Here is an 18,571-nt window from a genome sequence, read left to right on the forward strand (position 1 = left end):
TTTTTAAACAGAATCAATGTTTTCAGAGATGAATGCCTGAATTAATATGTAAATAATTCCTTTGCAGTCCTGTTAACTTCAGCTGAACTTGCTGATTCTCTGGACCTCCAGCTGGTAGACCACTCAGGCCAATCATGCCTAACTTGGGGTCCCTATTTACAAAAAAACTCAAAACCTTAGAGCCAAAATTCCTTTTTAACAATTGCTTATTTGTGATGAGAACAACATCCTTCTGCCATTTTTCTTCTCTGGCTTGACAGGTTGGTTTGAAGAACACTGTTTTTTCACTGCTAAATCTGCATTTCATCATTCATGGTATTCTGCACTGGAGTAATGATATTGGAGCAGTCACTTTGTAGCAATGATGGAAAAGCCATGGGCTAGAGGAAGCGTTCAGAAGCGTTGGTGTTTCTGTGACTGCTTTGGAATATGTTCAGCACTGATTTCCTCTTTATGTCTAAAAACAAGAGGGGGGTTATTTAGCCGTGTAAGAATTTAGGAGGGGGTCTATCTACTCTACTACCATGAACATATTATACATATTATTCATTACTAGTAACTTCTTGTTTTCCTCCTGATCCCAGTTGCAGCAGGCTTATTGTAACCTAAGGCAGGAAAAGGAGTCACTGTAACTTCTGTTTCTCTACCAACACAAAATTTTGTACTTTTTTTCATACTAGTGCAACTGGATTTCTGCTTTTTCATCTCTCTTACATAAGGTAATTACAACATAGATTTTATAATTCATTGATGATACGTTTTATATAAACACTGGTCTAGATCTGCTTTCTTAGGTTTTCCAGGCTTTCCCAACATATTATTATGGCAAATTTGCTTGATATGTTCTCTATATTTTGTATAAATAATTTATTTTGTATGGATATCCTTTCAGATCCAGATTGAAAAGTAATTTTCTTATCTTGTCTCCTCACTTTCATGGCAGCTTAACTTTTATCCTAGAAAACATCTCTCTTCAGTGACAATATGTGGCAACTGTAGAGAAACAGTGCTCACCTAAAGGAAACAGTACCTGACTCCCTCCTTGTCTGGGCTGTCAGGTTTCTAGCCTGTGGTGACTCTTAGCTCATCTGGCTCTCTGGAACCTGCAGTAGTCAGCAGTAGGATCATGGCAGTTTCTGCCAGTTCCTCTTTGCACTCCAGTATATCTTACCACAGCTTGGGCTTGGCCCAAGCATCCATACTGTTTCACACCTACACTGACATGAAACTTTCGAATGCTGAACTAGATTAAGTCCTATTTTGACTCTAGGGCTAAAGCCAAGACAGTCATGCCTAGGTTGTGCTGTCTCCTGGTGAGGATTTGCACTACTGTTTTCAGCAGCCTCCCACCATTTCTGGAATGCTCCCAGACCAGCTTTGTTTCTGGGCAAAGTAATTTGGTGAAAGCTGAGCAAATTGCAAATAAAATTTTCCTATCTCCTTGTAGCAAACCTATTTCAGGTGGGCATGCAAGGTCTTGTAAAAAAGGCAGTGAGATTTTTCTGCCAGCTCTGAGCAGTGAATCAGAGCTCAAGGACAAAAATGTTCTTGTCTACCCACTTGAAATCCAGGTAAGAAGAGCCAGCTCCAAGCCACTCAACAACAGAGGCAGATTTCAATTTCAATGCTCTAAGGAAAAGAATGAAATGTAATTTCTCTTCTTTCTGGAGTGGTAAAATCTGTGACAGCAGTATGTCAAGTGAGGCAGATGATGTAACAGGTCTGAAGGAGGTCAGGTGCTTTTTCAGGGCAATGTGAACGGTGAAAGACAAAGGTCCAAGCAGTACTGGTCCAGGTGGTGCTGAGAGTGGATTAAAGGTCATTATCCAGTGTCCATCTTCCTGGGTAAATTAAAGGCCTAGAAATGCCCTCATCTATCTCTTGCAACATACCAAATTGAAGGCCACTCTAAAGCTTTATTAATTCTTTCTTAAATTATGTGCCTTAAATAAATGTCTGGTTGCCCAAGCTCCCCTACCCTACATAGTCAGTGAGTGGAAGATAGTTAACCTACTGATATTTTAGTCACTGGCTTAAAGATGGAGACTTGGGAAGGGGGCTTTGGGCACTTGGTGACAAGACTCCAAGTCTCAGGACTGGAATCATGTTTCAGGAGACGGACAGTGTCCTTCCTGCCTATATCCTAACCCAGATGATGGGGAATGAAAGTGCAGAGCAGACTACAGGAGCACAATCATAGAATCATAGAATGGTTTGGACTGGAAGGGACCTGAAAGATCATCTAGTTCCAACTCCTCTGCCAGGGACCTTCCACTAGACCAGGTTGCTCAAAGCACCATCCAGTCTGGCCTTGACTTCCAGGGATGGGGATGGGATGAATCTGGACTTGCACATCCAAGCAGGCATAGTCTGGTGTCCCAGCATGTGTAATGGGGTTTGGGCCTATAAATATGCAGCATATCTTTGTATATAAAACATGGACATTAGTGTAAAAGAAATACATTAAACCCATTCTAAATATTTTTATGCCATACCCATAAATTGAATTTACAATGTTATGTTTTTATCCTTATCGGCTTAGGTAGTGACAGGTGCTGTTCTGGAACCCAGGTAACATCCCTGGCATTCCATTTAGTAGCAGGTATTTTCATGTGCAATCAGTATAAGTGCTGCCTCTTGCTAGAACTCATGTTTATACAAGTGTTTACACATATCTTTCTAAATAAAAGTCCACAGATAGTCAAGCTTGGGAGGCTGGGCACCATTTTATAGATCACTCTGACATTCTCATGTCAAGACTTGATATGCCATTAGCAGAAAAAGTGGGGTTTTTTAAAGCTGACTGCGGGAAAGGAAAAAGATCAGTCTCAGAAGCTTGCATGCCCTGGTGAATGAAAAGAAGGGAACAAACTATAGATACTTTGTACTTCTACACTGGCACATCAGTGACCATCTCACAGGGATTTTATGGAAGGTAGTCTTAGGGCAGCAACACCTCCTCAATCTGCAGTGTATGATCTTGGAGGGAAAGAAAACCTGGATGAAATAAGAATATAATGAATACGAAGGTGAACATACATAATGAATATGGAGGAGATCTACAACAGAAATGTGTATTGGAACAACCCAGCCTAAGCTAGTTTCACCTAGCTTTTACTGTTTATGTTTGGGACCATATATTTTACTTTCATCTCCTGACAATTGTTGCATTACCTGGTTATCCGGTTAATGCTTGAGAGCAAAATAATTAAGAGGTTCATACACCTTTAAATGTCCTTAGAAGCTCCTTAAAATGGAGGAAACCCCTGTGAAAGTTATGTCTTGCCATCAGCATTTAGCTTTTTTCTGAATAAGATGTTGTCATACTTTTGATGTGGGGCTGTACTTTAATAGATGCTAATTAAAACTAAAAAATTTGGAAAATGTTGTTTTCTGCTGTGTGCCAGTGTTCCAATTAAAAGCATTTTTCCTTTTGTTCTTTTCACTTTCCGATTCCAAGTATTACTCTCATGATCAAGTCGAATTGTCCTAAATTAACTAAACTAAAAAAAACAAGCAAAAACAAAAAACACCCCCCCTCCAAACTGGAAAAAAAAAATCAGATTTTCCAATTGGGAAACATCTTTTTTGCTGTATATTTCACATCTCTAGTTTAGGATATTCTCATTCTGTCCTCTTGCATAAAATCAAACCAGAAAAAATAAAAGTCAATATTTAGCACTTTCCATGTAGCAAGAACCACTTTGTCTGTCTTCTAAGTGAAGACTTATAGAAGCAGCTCTATTAAATTTAGAAGCACATTCAAGTGAGTAAACATTGTATAAACTCTAAGCAATATAGCAAATGAACTTTCCAGTGACAGCTCCCCAAGTAATTTTGCTTATTCATGTAGAAGACCAGCCATCTCTGCACATTGTTAACTGTCCCATGGTATGCAAAGAAATCTGAGGAGGAAATAATATTTTCTAGTGGACAATTAGAGAAAACGTGTCTTTCAGGGATTATGAGAGTGAAAAAAACACTCAGGCTGTGTGTCTCCTACGTAGTCATGATTTGGAAATTTTGCATTCTACAATAACCAAGGTCTTTACTGTTGCTAAAATGTTGTAGCAGGAAGGAACTTAATAGTAAGTTTGAATTATGGAAAGACCACATGCAGCATTTTTGTAGTCATAGAACTTTTCTGTGAATCATTACAGCTGTTCTCATAGTCTGCAAACAGAGGTGATGCTCTGGCATCCTAATAACATATGAGTAACTCGGAGATATGCCCATTCAGTGCTTCTGGATAAAGATACAATTTCCAGTTGGTACCATCTGACTACATCCAACTTTTATTTGAATATGGAGTTTTGTTGCAACTGTTTTTGTTGGACATTTCACATTTTAATCACCATCAGGAGAGAAATATTTCAGTTCTGCTTTCTAAAAGTTCATCGCTCTCCCCAGTCCTTCACTGATGTTCTTTCTGTCTGTAGATTCTTGCTCAAATTGCTGACCACAGAACTGATCAAATCCCAGGTATGTCCATCCTTAATCTCTTCCCCTACGGGCTCATTACCTGGTATAATGTTTTGGACCTCCAAATCCATAGTGATCATTCTCTTAAAATTTTCTGATTTATTAATACTCCCATCTTCCAAGTCTGCATAGTCTTATACAAGGTTATTTAAGAGGGTCAGCCTGTATCTTCAAATTCATTGTCTATGGCCTAGTTACCTTCTCTTCCTGAGCTTCCTAAAGAATATAACTTTTGCTTTCCTAGTATATTCAGATAATTACAATTCTGGCTGACTAATAAACACAAAGTTAAGAACTTTGATCTTCAAGCCTGCTTAAATTTGAGGTCAATTTTTTAGGGGAAAAAGACTTTTTGAAGCAGAGACCATTTAATGAGGGAACAAGAATAAAACTGTAGATGATCAATCACACTGCTTGACAGCTGAATTATAAAGATTAATTCTCCAGTAATGTTGGTAAGGCACTTCTGAGAAACGTCCTACAAGAAATTAATTCCCTGATTCACTGAAGGTTCCTGAATGGTGAATATATAGCAACAACCTCTTTTGTAAAGCTAACTTGACCCACTCCAAGGAGCTGATTCGTTCTGAGAGGTTCTTTCACAAAACATCTTCTCTTGGTTTTTTGGGGTTTTTTTTAGGACAAAATGTCCTTTCACCCCTCTTGAGAATCTATTTTTTCTGCTTTTCAGTATCCACGTGCTCTCTCCCTGGAAACTTCTCCTAGCCAGCAATGATATGAGTACCTCTCAGAAAGACACAGTACAAGTTTATTACTGCTTACATCATCCCTGACATAAGGATCTCTACATCTGAAGTGGAAACTCAGATTCAAGTCCACTCTATTCTCTGATTTCTTTTATTCCAAATTACTTGCCTTTATTGTCTTCTTTATTTGGAACTTTTTAGTCCAGGTTGCTCAGATACTAAATTTAAATTACAATTAATGCTAAATTAATAGATAGTTATGTGCCTGGATGCTTGTAATATTAGTTCTATAATCACCTTGTGATGACATGCAGATAATTCTCCACAATGCTGTTTCTTTTGTCTCTCTACTGATTTGTGCTTCATTCATCATTAATGTGTCTCAGTGCTTGTTTGCTCTTCTAGCTGTTGCAGCTTCCAAGAGTCCTGTTTATGTCCTTTTATAAGCTCCATCTCCTTTACTCAGTGCTTACTAAAGAGTGCTCCCTAGTTAACAAATTCTGAGGAAGAACCTGGCTTTTTGGAGACGACCAAGGTAAACTGGATACCTTAACATGGCATTTTTTTAGCTGGGACTTCTCCAAAGCCCATTCCCAAAGTTGGGAATTTATAGTTGAAAGATAAGTTATTAGTTGCTTTGCTTAAATAAATAAAAAAAAAAAAAAAAAAAAAAAAAAAAAAAAGGAAAAACGCAGATAATAATGTTGTAAAACAGTTACAGATGTATCAAGTACATTATAAATTGTATAACAAGACCTTACAGAGATGTCACTGTAGCCTGTATACCCATAACATAAACAAATGATAGCACACCTGTGTCCACTTATTTGATGAGGAAATAAACAAATGTGTTATTTTATTTAATTATCAGAGAGAATCAGGCCTTATTTCTTACAACTGTTTCACCATATGATGCCATACAAGCATTCCATACTGGTGTCCTGAAATGGGTTCTTTCACCCAGTATGCAAGAAGCTGATGCAGACGCAGAGTTGAGGTATTTGACTGATTTACAGTTCTGCACAGGAAGAGGTGCTTGGTGGTAAATCCACAAATTCACTGCTGGTAAAGTTAGTCTGATGCCTGGAGCACTGGTTGACTGTGGTTGCTGTTAGGCTGCATAAGCTGTATCTTGTACTGTATTGTATCTGTGATTCCTGTGCAGGCTGAAGGGATGTACCACTGCTACTTGCCTTTCTGCAGCTTAAACAACATGTGTGGCCAGCTTTGAAAGACAGGTCAAACAACCTTGGAAGAGGGAAACATGGAAGTGGACAAGAGGAATGCTGTGAACCCACCCTTTTTAGAGTGAGAAAACATGTCTGGCTATTTTTTTAAATCTTTTTTTCTCAGTTTACTGCCTTTTTAGGACTTTCCCCCAGTAATTACAGCTCATTCTGTACATCTGACAAGATTGCTCCTTGTAGGACAATTTCCCAATATTTCCAGCTGGGACTGGTTGGTATCCTCTTCCCATATGATCCTTTTGTCCAACTGCTATGGTGTGCAGAAAAAGTGAAAATGTTCAGCCCAGGAATTCATATAGTATGTGACCTTACTACAGCAGCCAGTGTTAGCAGCTCTGCAAGATTAAGCTGACCTCAGTCACAAAGAAAACCTTGCAGACAGCAATACAAGCAAATGTTTTCTAACTTCTTTGTACCTTTCCAATAGAATGAGGAAAAATTAATAATAAGATAAATGTAAACGGAACTGGTGCATTGAAGGTGTATTTCATCCAGAATCTGATACCCCAGTGATCAGGAACTGTGAATCTTCCAGCTGAGGTAACTTGCCGGGTAATTTCCATCACCAGAGTTTTCAAGGTCATGGAGTAGACAAGACTAAGTCACGCACCCCAAAGAGTGTTAAGAAACAATTTCACAGAACAAGAGCAATTTGCATTGTTTTCTCACTGCTGTAAAGCAAGGAAACATCAATTTTCCAGTGCCTGCATTGTACCTTTCCTGTGCCTCATGCTGCAAAACTGAAGTATCAGGAGACAAGTAATGGCCTGGCAACTTTTCCGCACTGCTTCGGTTGCACTAGGAACTTTGAGCTGTGTGACAAAAGGAATCAGTGTCTTCTCTTTAAATGCTAATCCATAAACTGGACATCACACCAGCAAAAGGCAATGTCTGAACACTCCAACTGATGCTGCATAGCTCTGCAACGTTGGCCCAGTTCTTGACTCATGCAATTATGGATATGTTGATGGTTGCAGGATAGCAGAGCTTGAATGGAGACTGTGCTTTCATGATACTCCTCTGGCAATATCCATTACTGCCTGTGGCCTACCCTGTGCTCCATTTGCTGTTGCAGCATACAGCATGACCTCACAGACAGTTGTACAGGCCACCCGAGGAGATAAGGCACCATTTCATGGAACTAAAATCAACCATCTGTGAAGTAGGCAGAAGAACTCCTTAACTCAATGTTGATGCCAGCACATTCACATAATGAAAACACAGTATTTCTGTTGTAACATCGTAGTAGTATGTGTTAGGCCAGTAGGATGTTCCAGGAAGCTGTGTAAAGGCTCATGAGCACCATTTGGGTCTTCTGAGCCTGTATGTGACACTGCTTCTCTTCAGAAGCCCAGTAAGACATATTTAAGACCCTACCTTGCCTTTGTTGTCTTTTGGGGCATGCAGTTACAGCTCTGTTGCTTTGGTTCATCACTTTGAACAAAATGTTTGTCTATTTATTGACCTGAAAAGGAGATGTTTCCTCCCCAGCTGGGCAAAAGATAGAAATATAGTCTGGGAAATGACTGCAAACACATTGCAATTGTGTATTTTTGGGGCATCATCTATTTTTACTTATTTCATATTTTCAGCCTAGTTAGCTTAAGTTATGTGGATTAGGATGTTTATTTCAGAGGTGTTCCTTTACTTAGTGTGATGCTTTGTGAAATTGACAGCTGAGCATTAATCATCATTTAGCCTGTCTTTTTGTCTCTGTCTGACATACATTAAACTGTACCGCAGGATATATACATCTGGCGACAACAGTCGGTTTTTGATTGAATGTGACTTTTAAGGAACTTTTCACCCAGCAGGCTATTCCTGGGATTTATGAACAACTGTATTTGTTAAAAGTGTTTTTGTAATTTTTGGTAGCAATGTACTGACTTCATGGTAGCTGCTGCAGCACACAGAGTTGCATATGTCTTGCCCATTAATCCCCTCAGGAATCAGATTCACCAAAGTTATGTCTGACTTTATAAATGCAGATTCCTAATGACAGGTGTTTTATAGCCACTCTCAAATGTATCACCTGAATTTGGCCATGCATCACAGCAGCCATGACAGCGAGTAGCCTGCTCAGTGGCAGTATCACCAGCCTGGATCGTCTTCCTGCTTCTCCATTCTTTGGAGAGAAGACTGCTGTTGATGGCATGGTGTATGTGCTGTTGGTATGTGTGCCTGTGTTCCCTATGGCAGTGACATGGGAACAGCTTTCCCTTAGAAAGCAGAAACAGGCTTCAAAGGGTGGCGCACGCTTTTCCTATGAAAGAAGTGAGGATGACCAAAATGGTAGGACGCTAGTCCGCTGTGCGTATCTCTGGGATGAAAAAAAAAAGCAACTTTACGGTGGGAAAGAACACTTTTCTTATTCCTTTGGTTCTGTTTCTAATAGGGATTTGTTTGTAACAATTATTTTAAAGATGCTTCTTTCTTTATCTCAATTTCTGATTGCCATTGTATATATTCCTTTGGAAGAACTGGAGATCAAACACAGAACAGGATGAGGGAAGCTTTGGAAATTAGCTATGTATGCAGAGACTTGGCAAAGGCATTAATATATGCAAAAGAAAATTAAAAAAAGAAAGGAAGGAAATAATCTAAATGAAGGCAACTCACAATATGAATATGAAAAGAGAACTAGTTTGGAAATGGAAATAAGCACACTTGGAATTAATGTAGACTCATTCTAGGCCTGACGTGATTCATACAGTGCCAACAGGCTGTACAATTTGCATCAGTATCTATGTTTCAATACAATTTTGTAACCAGGCAATTTAAATCCTCTAAGCCTTTTATGACTGTGTGTGGAAGCCTGGACATGAGGAGGGGCAGGAGGCAGGAACTGGATATCTGCAAGGCACATATCACATGCAACCCGTCAAGGCCAACTCTGGGCTGAAAAAGCAGCATCTGTCTTCAAACCCTGGCTTTGTCATTCTGATACGAACACACATTTCAGATGAAGATCCTCTGGGTAGACATTTCTGAATCTAGGCAATGTAATCTCCTCCCTTCTCCTTAGAGTGCTTTAATTCAAAGTACATATATAACTGTCAGTTCTGTTCTAGGTCACAGCAAGATGTGATACTTGATGCTGAATCACAGATGACAGGAAGCCTGCACGTGGAAGTTTGCATGTATCTGGATGCATACCTCATGAATAGAAGCTCGATTTTTGCTTCACAGTTACTTTCAACTTCTGTGGAATTTACTCTTGCTTCATACTAATTTAGAGGCCAGTCACTAGAGGCCAATATGTTGGAGGCCCTGTCCCTGCTTTTGATCAACGTGAGGGTGTGATACTAACAAGAAAAAGATTCTGCCACTTAAAGTAATTGTGCTGTGCAAACTAGGAAGGGCTCCATGCATTGCTCATGCTGCCAGTATTTTAATGAAAATACTGGTAAACAAGTAAATAAAAAACTAATATTCCTGTTGAACACCTTTTCCAACTAACATTCTCTCCAAGAAGATTTCTGAATGTCTCCAGAGTCTGAGCCTTCCCCCAAAAATACCATAGGTGTTAAAGCTGCAAAGAGCTGAGACACAGATGATGCACTTGCTTTTCTGTTTCGGTACTCTGTTATAAACCTTGTTTCTTTGGGTCATTTATTAGAAGCCTCAATTTTTGTGTGCAATTTCACCTGACAGATATTTTTCCCATAATTTGCATTTTTTACCCATTTATGATTTTTGTTTCTACATTATCCTCTGATCATGTAGGTAAAGTGTCATTTAATAATGTGTGGCATGGAACAACTACTTCTTTTTATTTGTTTCAAACACTGTTTGAGGATTTCATTCAGAGACTCTGTTCTTGTTTTGTGAGACAGAAGCTGAATCTGGAACACTCCCTTTAATATCCCATGATGGGCCTTTAAGTAATTATTAATCCTTTTCAACTCAAGTTAGTTGAGATTGTTTATAAAGGTTTTCACTGATCTTTCCTGAAAGACTTTGAAAGAAGCATTAATTTAAGAATTTAAAAGTCTAGATAAAACAGAACATTTGCATAGGAAGGAGCTTGATAAAGCATTCAGCAGATAGCAAGGAGGCATGACTGCCTTCCACAAAAGGCATGTTGATGCTTCTTCATTAGAATCATACAATAGAATAGTACAATTGAATCATAGAATAGGATTGTAGAATAATTTAGGTTGGAAAAGACCCTTAGGATCTTTGAGTCTAGCCATCAACCCAACCCTGCCAAGTCCATCTCTAAGCCATGTCCCTAAGTGCCACATCAATATCTCTTTAAAATACCTCCAGGGATGAGGACTCAACCACTTCTGTGGCCAGCCTGTTCCAATGCTGGACAACCCTTTCAATGAAGAAATTTTTCCTAATATCCAATCTAAACCTCCCTGGCACAACTTGAGTCCATTTCCTCTCATCCTATCACTTGTTACTTGGCAGAAGAGACTAACCCCACCTCACTACGACCTCCTTTCAGGCAGTTGTAGAGAGTGATGAGGTTCTCTGTGAGGGACCTTTCTCCAGGTTAAACAACCTTAACTCCTTCAGCTGCTCCTCACAAGACTTGTTCTCCAGCACCTCAATGTCTTTCTTGTTGTGAGGGGCCTCACCAGTGTTGAGTGCAGCAGGACAATCACTGCCTTAATCCTGCTGACCACACTCTTTCTGATACAGGCCAGGATGCTATTATTTCAGAGTCATTCATGTGCCAACTGATAGTGTTCTTTAGGTTATTTTTAAATGGATTGTCTCAAATACAAATACCCTCTGAAGCCCTTTTCAAAATTTTGTACCTTCTATTTGGATGAGTTCAAAAACTATTTGAACAGTAAGTTTACACTTCAGTTAGTGGAACAGCTGTTCAATATCTGACCTCTCAAGGAACTTCTAGGTGCATAGGACTCAGGCAAGCTGATTTTGTTACCCATTTTCCTTATCTGAGCTTTTTTTTTTTTCCAACCATTCAATATGAGATAACTCTGCAGACCTGATTTTCATAAAGAAAGTGCATGGATATGAATGTCTCCAAGCACTTTAGTAGTGAACACTTCAACAAAGATTTGCATTAATACTTCTTTTATGTCCTTTTTTGTGATCCTCCTACTCCTTGATCAATCCTCAGCTCTGCAGATCTTCCTAGTTTTTGTGGTCTAAAGTCTTATGAGTAACTTTTATACTTGACTTTAGCAAGTTGTTCTTCAAACCCTTTGTTTATATTTTTAATCATAATTTGTTTGGGCTTATGATCTGTGCAAGCTCCCTTGTTTGCACATAGCTTCCACTTCTTGAAAAATGCCTTTTACCTTCAGATAAGACCTGTTCTATTTAGCTCTGTCATCTTATTTATCTAAGAATATTTTTTTTACAAGGAATATTAATTTATTCTGCATCTCTTAAGATGATGCTTTTAAGGAGAGTAAAATATCAGCTTTCTAAAGCCAGCTCTCTAGTAGAAAGGAGAGCATTCAGAAGCCTTTATTGGGCAAGATTCTGCCTCCAGCTTAAAAGGTAGCCTCGGTCTCTGACACATCCAGTACTGTGGCTGCTCAGATCCTATGAAAACCCAGCTCAGCAGAGCTCTATCCCCAGGGAAGAGCCATTGGCAAGAGGTTTGGTACATGGCCCATCCAGTGAGGTGGCCAACAGAGAAGAATGGTGGTCCTGTGGCTCCCTGCAGCTCCCCACAGCTCCCCAGGGGTAGCCTCCTTCCTCTCCTGGCTGTATTGCCAGTGCCTGCTGCAAGTGAGGGCACTGCACAGAGAGCAAAATAATTGTAAAAGTCTGCATTTTGCTTTTGTTCATTTTTACCTTATTTATATCCTGTTTATCTCTAAAATTTTAGATGCCAAGTGGAACGCGGAACACGGTCACAAGACTAGCAAGGATCTGGGCCACTGACTTAATTCCATGTCTGCTAGGCACCACAGTAAAACACAATCTTCTTTCATAGATTTCTCAACTGGAATTGAAAAACAGTCATCTACAGTATTTCCATCACTGTCTTGTTTCCTCTGATAGCAATCAGTTTCATTAGAAGCTTCTTTGGGATTTAATCTTGTGTTATTTTCTATCTGAAACTTTAAACAATATGTACAATATAATATAAAGAAAGAGAGGCTCAACATGAATATTATTAAAGTACACTAGGATTTTTTCCTAATCCTCCAGATATTTAAAAATATAGAAACTGCACAGAGTTACAACTTGAAAAGTTTCTCAGCAAAATTTACAAATACATGAAATCTCTTTTTCAAATTACATTGATTTTGCTACAAGGAAGGAAAAACTAAAATAAAGAAATAGCAATTTATGATAAAGAAAGGGAAGAGAAACACCATTGTAGCTTTAAGTGGGAAGCTTCACATTTCCGTCAAGGCATGCCCACAGCAGAAAATAAGTTGATCCCAGCTGCTTCAAAACAGCTTTCCACTACTGAACATCACTAAGGTAACTGATTCGCTCCTCTGCAGGAAGGATTTTTCTCTCAGTGCCACAGTGGGAGTGTGCACATCCCTGAAGAACTTGTTGCCATGTAGTAGTCGTCTCACATATAGGCATGGGAGTTCTTCCAAGCATTTGTTTATACTTTTATATTTATATTTATATTTATATTTATATTTATATTTATATTTATATTTATATTTATATTTATATTGGCTCAATTCAGAGAAGGTGTCTGAAGTGCTCTCCTCCAAACCCCACACGTGAAATCCCACCTGTACGCGGCAGATGCCAGCTGCATCAGGAAAGCTGACCAGCATCTCCTACTACCTCAGAAGTCCTACCTCTACCTCAGCCTGAAGGAATATGCAGGTTGAATTTTCCCTCTGAAGACATACAGATGAGCTACGAAGATGTCAAGGCCTTCACATGTCACCAAGCTAAGTCCAGGACTGTATCTTGGCACTATGATCTGTAATGGTGATAGATATGGTGGTTGGGTGTATTCTCCTTTCCTCACACAAACAAAGCACCATAGGTGATCAGCACACTAAATTTCAGTTTCTGCTGGAAAAATGAGCCACTGAATGTAAATCTATAGTAGAAATTGTGGCTTCATGGGAGAAAAACTGCAGGTTTATTTTTACTGGTAAACCTTTCTTATAACCCGCAAAATGAAAGGCACCTGCCAATTTTTTTTGTCATTAAGCCAAAAATAGTAGTTATAAGGGGGTTTTTTGAGAAATCAAAACATCTGCCCAAATAATAAAATAAATTACAAAAAGACTAATTATCAAAGGAGGTACAGTATATTATATTCTAAGAAAAATATTTTAGAGGGAGTATTGGCAGAACTCCAAACTACAGCTCTTATACTTTAAGAGGACATTTGGGAACATCTAATAAAAATGTGAAATAATCAACCAATTCTAAGCCATCACCTGAGTTATTTGGAGTTTAAAGTTCCCATTGTAAATTGGATTACTGTAACAACATGGCTTAAATAGTGTTAAAAATAGATCCTAAGTATTCTAGGTCACGCCAGAAAATTGTAAGAAGTAAAACCAAGGGATTTTAGTTTCAGGAAGGCCAACCTCATTTTCAAAATGAAATAAAATTCTAATCCTCTGGCGCTCTTTATTTGTTATTATAAATAAAAATAAATTTAAAAACTACATTTTTATAGTGTAAGCACTGTAAAATCCAGGTAAGATACCCACCTTTAGCTGCATCTGTCCAGTTCTCAGAATACAAATGTAAAGTATCTGAGAGTATAAATGGAAAACCTCTGTGTAGGTTCCCTTGTCATTCAGCTCTGATTGGATCTAGGGAAATGGCTGGATAAAAGCTTAGATATATATGGATTGGCTGTAGTGTGATTTTCAAAACAGTTTAAAGTGATTTCAAAATAGATAGCCCAGAGTCCCTTAGGAAAAAATTAAAAAAAAAAAAAAGGAAAAAAAACCCCAATGCTAAAAATCAATCCTTAAGCCACCTAGATATTTTAAAAAGCTTTCAAAGCCAGTTTGGTATAATTTGGTCCTACACATCCAGCTTCAGGGAATGTACCAGTGCCTTGATATGCCAGATGCCAGATGTTAATTTTGTGTTTCTGCTGAAATGCAATAATTAAGACAGAGAACCTGCAGTATTCTTCACAGGGTACCATTTTAAGATGAAAAGGGCAAAGACTGCTGATTTTAGGCCAAGGTTGGATTTTTCCAAACTCCTGCATAAGGCGAATCCCAGAGGCCAGCAGCCTTCTGACAGACAACTGCAGCTGCACCACGGCCTCTACCTGCGCGGTGTAACAAAGCTTGTAGCCGAAAAGGGTCACATATGGCTACATCCAGGTGCCAACTTTTTGTCAGATGCGAGCTGCTTGCGTCGGGCAGGAGCGGGAGGATGTCCTGTGTCATTTTGCTGGTTCAGTTTGGGGACTGCAGCCAAAAAAAAGAGAAACGTAACAGGAAGAACTGGGACTAAAGTGAGCAAGGCTCCGGGTAAGAGCTGTGTTTTTCCCCGCTGCTTTTTGGTGACTGGGCACGGGGACCTGCTCTTCTCTGCGACATCAAATTGCAGGGGGACAGCTCTGTGCCCCTGTAAGGACTACGGGGGACAGGGACCCTCGGTGGGTACGTCCCTCCGCGCTTGATGGAGTGGAGGGGGGGTCCCAACCAAAGGCAAGCTGAGCCACCCCACGCTCGCTATTTTGGGCAATAGTGCCCTACGCCCGCCCCCTCCAAGCCTGGCAGCCCCTCGGGCTCGGCCCCCCCGCGCCGCTCCCGCCGGGACGGGCGCGCCGGGGGGGCGGGCACAGCATCCCGCCGCCTCCCGGCACGGCCGCGCTCCGGGCGGGGAGCGGCGCGGGCCGAGGGCGCAGAGCGGGTGAGTGCGGCGCCGGTGAGTGCGGGCGGTGCGGGCAGCGGGCTCAGGCCGGGCCGGGCGGGGGGCAAGCGGCGCTCCAGCCCGGCCGTGGCTGCGGGAAGTGGATCGGCCTCCCGGTCCGGGTACCGACGGGGACACCCCGCGGGAGCCGCGGCGGGGGCGTGGGAGGGGCCGCTCGCCCTGCGCTCGCAAAGCGGAGCGTTCCCGGCGGCGCGGAGCTTCCAGGTACTGTGCGAGTCCCTCCCGGCCCCCCGCTCCGCGACCCCGGTCCCGGGCACCCCTGTGGGCATCGAAGGGAAGGGGGAGAAGTTTGGAGCGGAGGGCGGGCAACTCCGGGCGAGTGGTGAAGCTGTTTCTCAGGGTGCTCCTGGGGACGTGATGTCCCGTGTCCCACCGTGTCCCAGGCGTTTTGCGTGACCGTGGATAGATCACGGATAATCTGTCCGTGCCTCCCTGCCCTGGATGCTTTCTGACTGACCAGGTTTAATGTTTATTAACGCCAGGTATTAAGCCTTTAGGGAAACTGCTAATCGGTGTCATACGTAGGCTGCCCCTCATCGGGAAGGAAGCTGAAATGAGTTTTTCTCCGGGGGAAAAGCAATCAGAAGTGCGCCAGGTGCGACCTTTAACTGCATCTCCTTCGTGAAATTATATTTGTATGCTCAAATTAATCAGTAGCGACAACATGAAGACTAGAGAGTAAAAATACAGGTTTTATTTACACAGTGGCACTGTTAAGGTATATTAAAATACATTTCTGAAACATAACCGTTTTGCATGAAGTCCATAATCTAAGTTGACGGACAGGATAATGAACAACTAACACGCAGTTTGTGGATGCAAAAGATGTTCCTAGAAAATCACTTAAAATACATCATTAACTTTCAGCTTTCTGTGCATGTAAGGAGTGTCCTTGTACTTAGATCATGTGCAAGGCAGGAAATTTTCTTTCTGATTGCCACAAAATGTTGGCAGTAACAAAATTGTTTCTTAGTCCAGTTAAAAATGGTGCTTCTCAGCATTTGATAATTTGTGGACTCTGAAGAGCAGGCAAGTGCTTTTAACGAAGGAAGAAGTAAAAGAGTATTCAAAATTCCTGAAGCAATAGATAAAATATTCCTTAAGCAATATAATAGATAAAATTGTCTATACCAGGCTATTTGTCTGGTTGGTACAGATACATTCAATTCTTAAAGTTCTACATTTTGAAACGAAATGAGACTTTGGTCATTCCAAGAAAATCCTGTCCACCTCTTGGGTCATTGTGTTTAAGATTGGAGAACGTGGAAATACATGAGGCATATCGACTTGCCCAGCATAACTTCATCACATTTTGAAGCTAGAAAAAACAGGTTTTGATGAAATATTTGATCGGAACAGAGACCTTTAAAACAGCTGAAGGAAAGACCATGACACTTTGTTTACCTTTTCTTACTGAAGAAGTCATGGGGATGAGAATGGTTGTTGGGGTTTTTTGCTTCAATTGTTAATATTCTCTTTGAAATGTTGAACTTGAATGTTTGTGCTATGATGTTTTTGAGATATTACATTGTGGTTGATAAAAATTACTTATACACAAGTAAAATAATTACTTGTACTGTTAGAGGGAAGGTTTAGTTATGTAAATTAGTTTTGAAATACAGCCTGTTGGAACAGAGACCAGTGTTGTTTTTCTTTTTTTTTTTTTTTTGTATTAGTCATGTCATGATAGTGAAAAGCTTAAGTATGCTATAAAAATATACATGAACTTCAGAATCATGACAAATTTAAAAAATACTAATGCAAACAATGAAATGCAGAGAGAAAGAAACTCATGCAGGTCATGTTGTTAATCTGTCTGGAAGCGCAAAACTGTTCCCTTGTGTCTGTTTTTTTATTGTCCTGTACAAATAATATTTTCTATTAGTATATTGATGAGTGTTTTTAATGGGCCTTTCAGAATGTAACTGCATCCTTCAATTTCTAAAACCTGGGATGGAAAATCTGTGAGGAATCATTTGTGTAGTTTTCTCATTCAGCTCAAGATCATATGTTCCCTGAACTCCTGCTGGGCTTTTTGCTGGACTTCATTGATTTCTTCTCCTGGCAAAGATGCCCCAGGACTACATTCAGTTCTTTGGGCATGGCTCCCTCCTGGCTGGCTTTGGGGGCAAAGTGAGGGAAATCGGTGTGCTCTCTCCATATCTTGATGTCCAAAGAGCCTCCATTCACTGTGTCTCCCTAGGGTGGTCCTTGTTCTCTCGAACAGTTTCATGAGCAGTGCAACAGTGCAGGATTTCAGATTGGTGCCTTAATTTGTTCCACTCTGTGGCATCCAGACTGGCCACTCAGACCCATGGGATCACCTCCAGCACTGAAAGGGGAGAATTACAAAAGTAAATCCAAGTGATCTTGTCTGGTAGAAGTATTTAGACAGTCAAACATCTGTGTCAGAATGGATTAAGATTCTAGTGTTTGCGTTTTTGCAAGGGGATCATCCAGATTTTCATTGCAGCCTCAGAGTATGGCTTAGCAGAAATCCTAGAAAGTCAGAAATGGTGATCTGCTTGTGAAAAGCTCCCAAATCTGGCTTTCCTCACGTGAAATAATGTCTTCTATACTTGACTTAATAATTTTGGGTTTAGAAGTTTTTCCCATTTTAGATTTGTGTTTGTTATATCTTCCCTTCTGCCTCGTCTGTATTAATTTCAACCTGGTTTCCTAAGGAGATGAAGCTAAAACAACAATAATGCTGTCTGACTGATAGCTCCCCTCATTGCCTTGGAGTAATGTTTTTACCCCTGGAGATTAATTTCAACCAGTATAAATAGAAGAGCAGAGATTTCAAAGTGATGAAATCTTACAAACCTCAAGACTTCTGGTATTGTGTGGGTGCTCCATAGGATGTTGAGTGTTACCGCTTCTGCTGCTCAAGGCTTGGTGATTATATTTTTCAATTTCTTTGCTCCTTGGGAGTGCACAGTCTTGGTAGTTTTGATCTTGCCTTTTCGTCTCCATAGTCCCCTCAAAGTAAGCTCCATGTCTCCGAGATGTTTCTGGTAATTGGTTATATATACAAATGCTGTTGTTTTTTTAACTTCATAAACTGACGTGTTGAATTCCTAGCCTGTAATTTAATACTTCTTGATACAGGGTTGATAGCCAATGGTGCAGTAATTTTTTTTTTTTTATCGTGACTCAGTGCAAACACTCGATTAATGTGGTCACAATAAAACCCAGTTTCTTCCACAATCAGTTTCTCTGAATTGCTTACAAGTTTTTGATTAGACTTTAATTTGCTTCCTACTGCCACTGCTGTTTCTTCTGGCTATGGTTGCATCCAAACAT

General features: G+C 40.3%; 1 protein-coding gene and 2 long non-coding RNA genes across 6 annotated transcripts in view; 2 read left to right on the forward strand and 1 right to left on the reverse strand.

Moving 5' to 3' along the window:
* Nucleotides 1–6,007: 6,007 nt before the first annotated feature.
* On the reverse strand, nt 6,008–7,475 carry LOC120323840. Its single transcript, XR_005564723.1, has 2 exons — nt 7,152–7,475; nt 6,008–6,437 (listed from the first exon to the last, which is right to left on the reverse strand). It is a non-coding gene; the product is annotated as an uncharacterized LOC120323840 (long non-coding RNA).
* Nucleotides 7,476–7,622: 147 nt separating this feature from the next.
* On the forward strand, nt 7,623–9,879 carry LOC114004103. The gene is made up of 2 exons (XR_003546461.2): nt 7,623–7,790; nt 9,508–9,879. It is a non-coding gene; the product is annotated as an uncharacterized LOC114004103 (long non-coding RNA).
* A 5,275-nt stretch (nt 9,880–15,154) lies between these two features.
* Nucleotides 15,155–18,571, forward strand: part of PKIB (cAMP-dependent protein kinase inhibitor beta) — a 56,511-nt gene continuing 53,094 nt past the window's right edge. The window contains exons 1-2 of one of the 4 annotated variants that reach the window (XM_027751788.2): nt 15,155–15,244; nt 15,748–15,860. The gene's annotated coding sequence lies outside the window, so the exon portion shown is untranslated. Of the gene's footprint in view, nt 15,260–15,306; nt 15,470–15,747; nt 15,861–18,571 lie in introns of those variants that run through there. The other 3 variants (XM_039384441.1, XM_027751789.2, XM_027751787.2) reach the window with 3 other exon arrangements.

This window comes from Pipra filicauda, unplaced genomic scaffold, assembly GCF_003945595.2.
Source record: "Pipra filicauda isolate LSUMZ 115617 unplaced genomic scaffold, ASM394559v2 scaffold354_size748207_pilon, whole genome shotgun sequence".
Taxonomy (NCBI): domain Eukaryota; kingdom Metazoa; phylum Chordata; class Aves; order Passeriformes; family Pipridae; genus Pipra; species Pipra filicauda.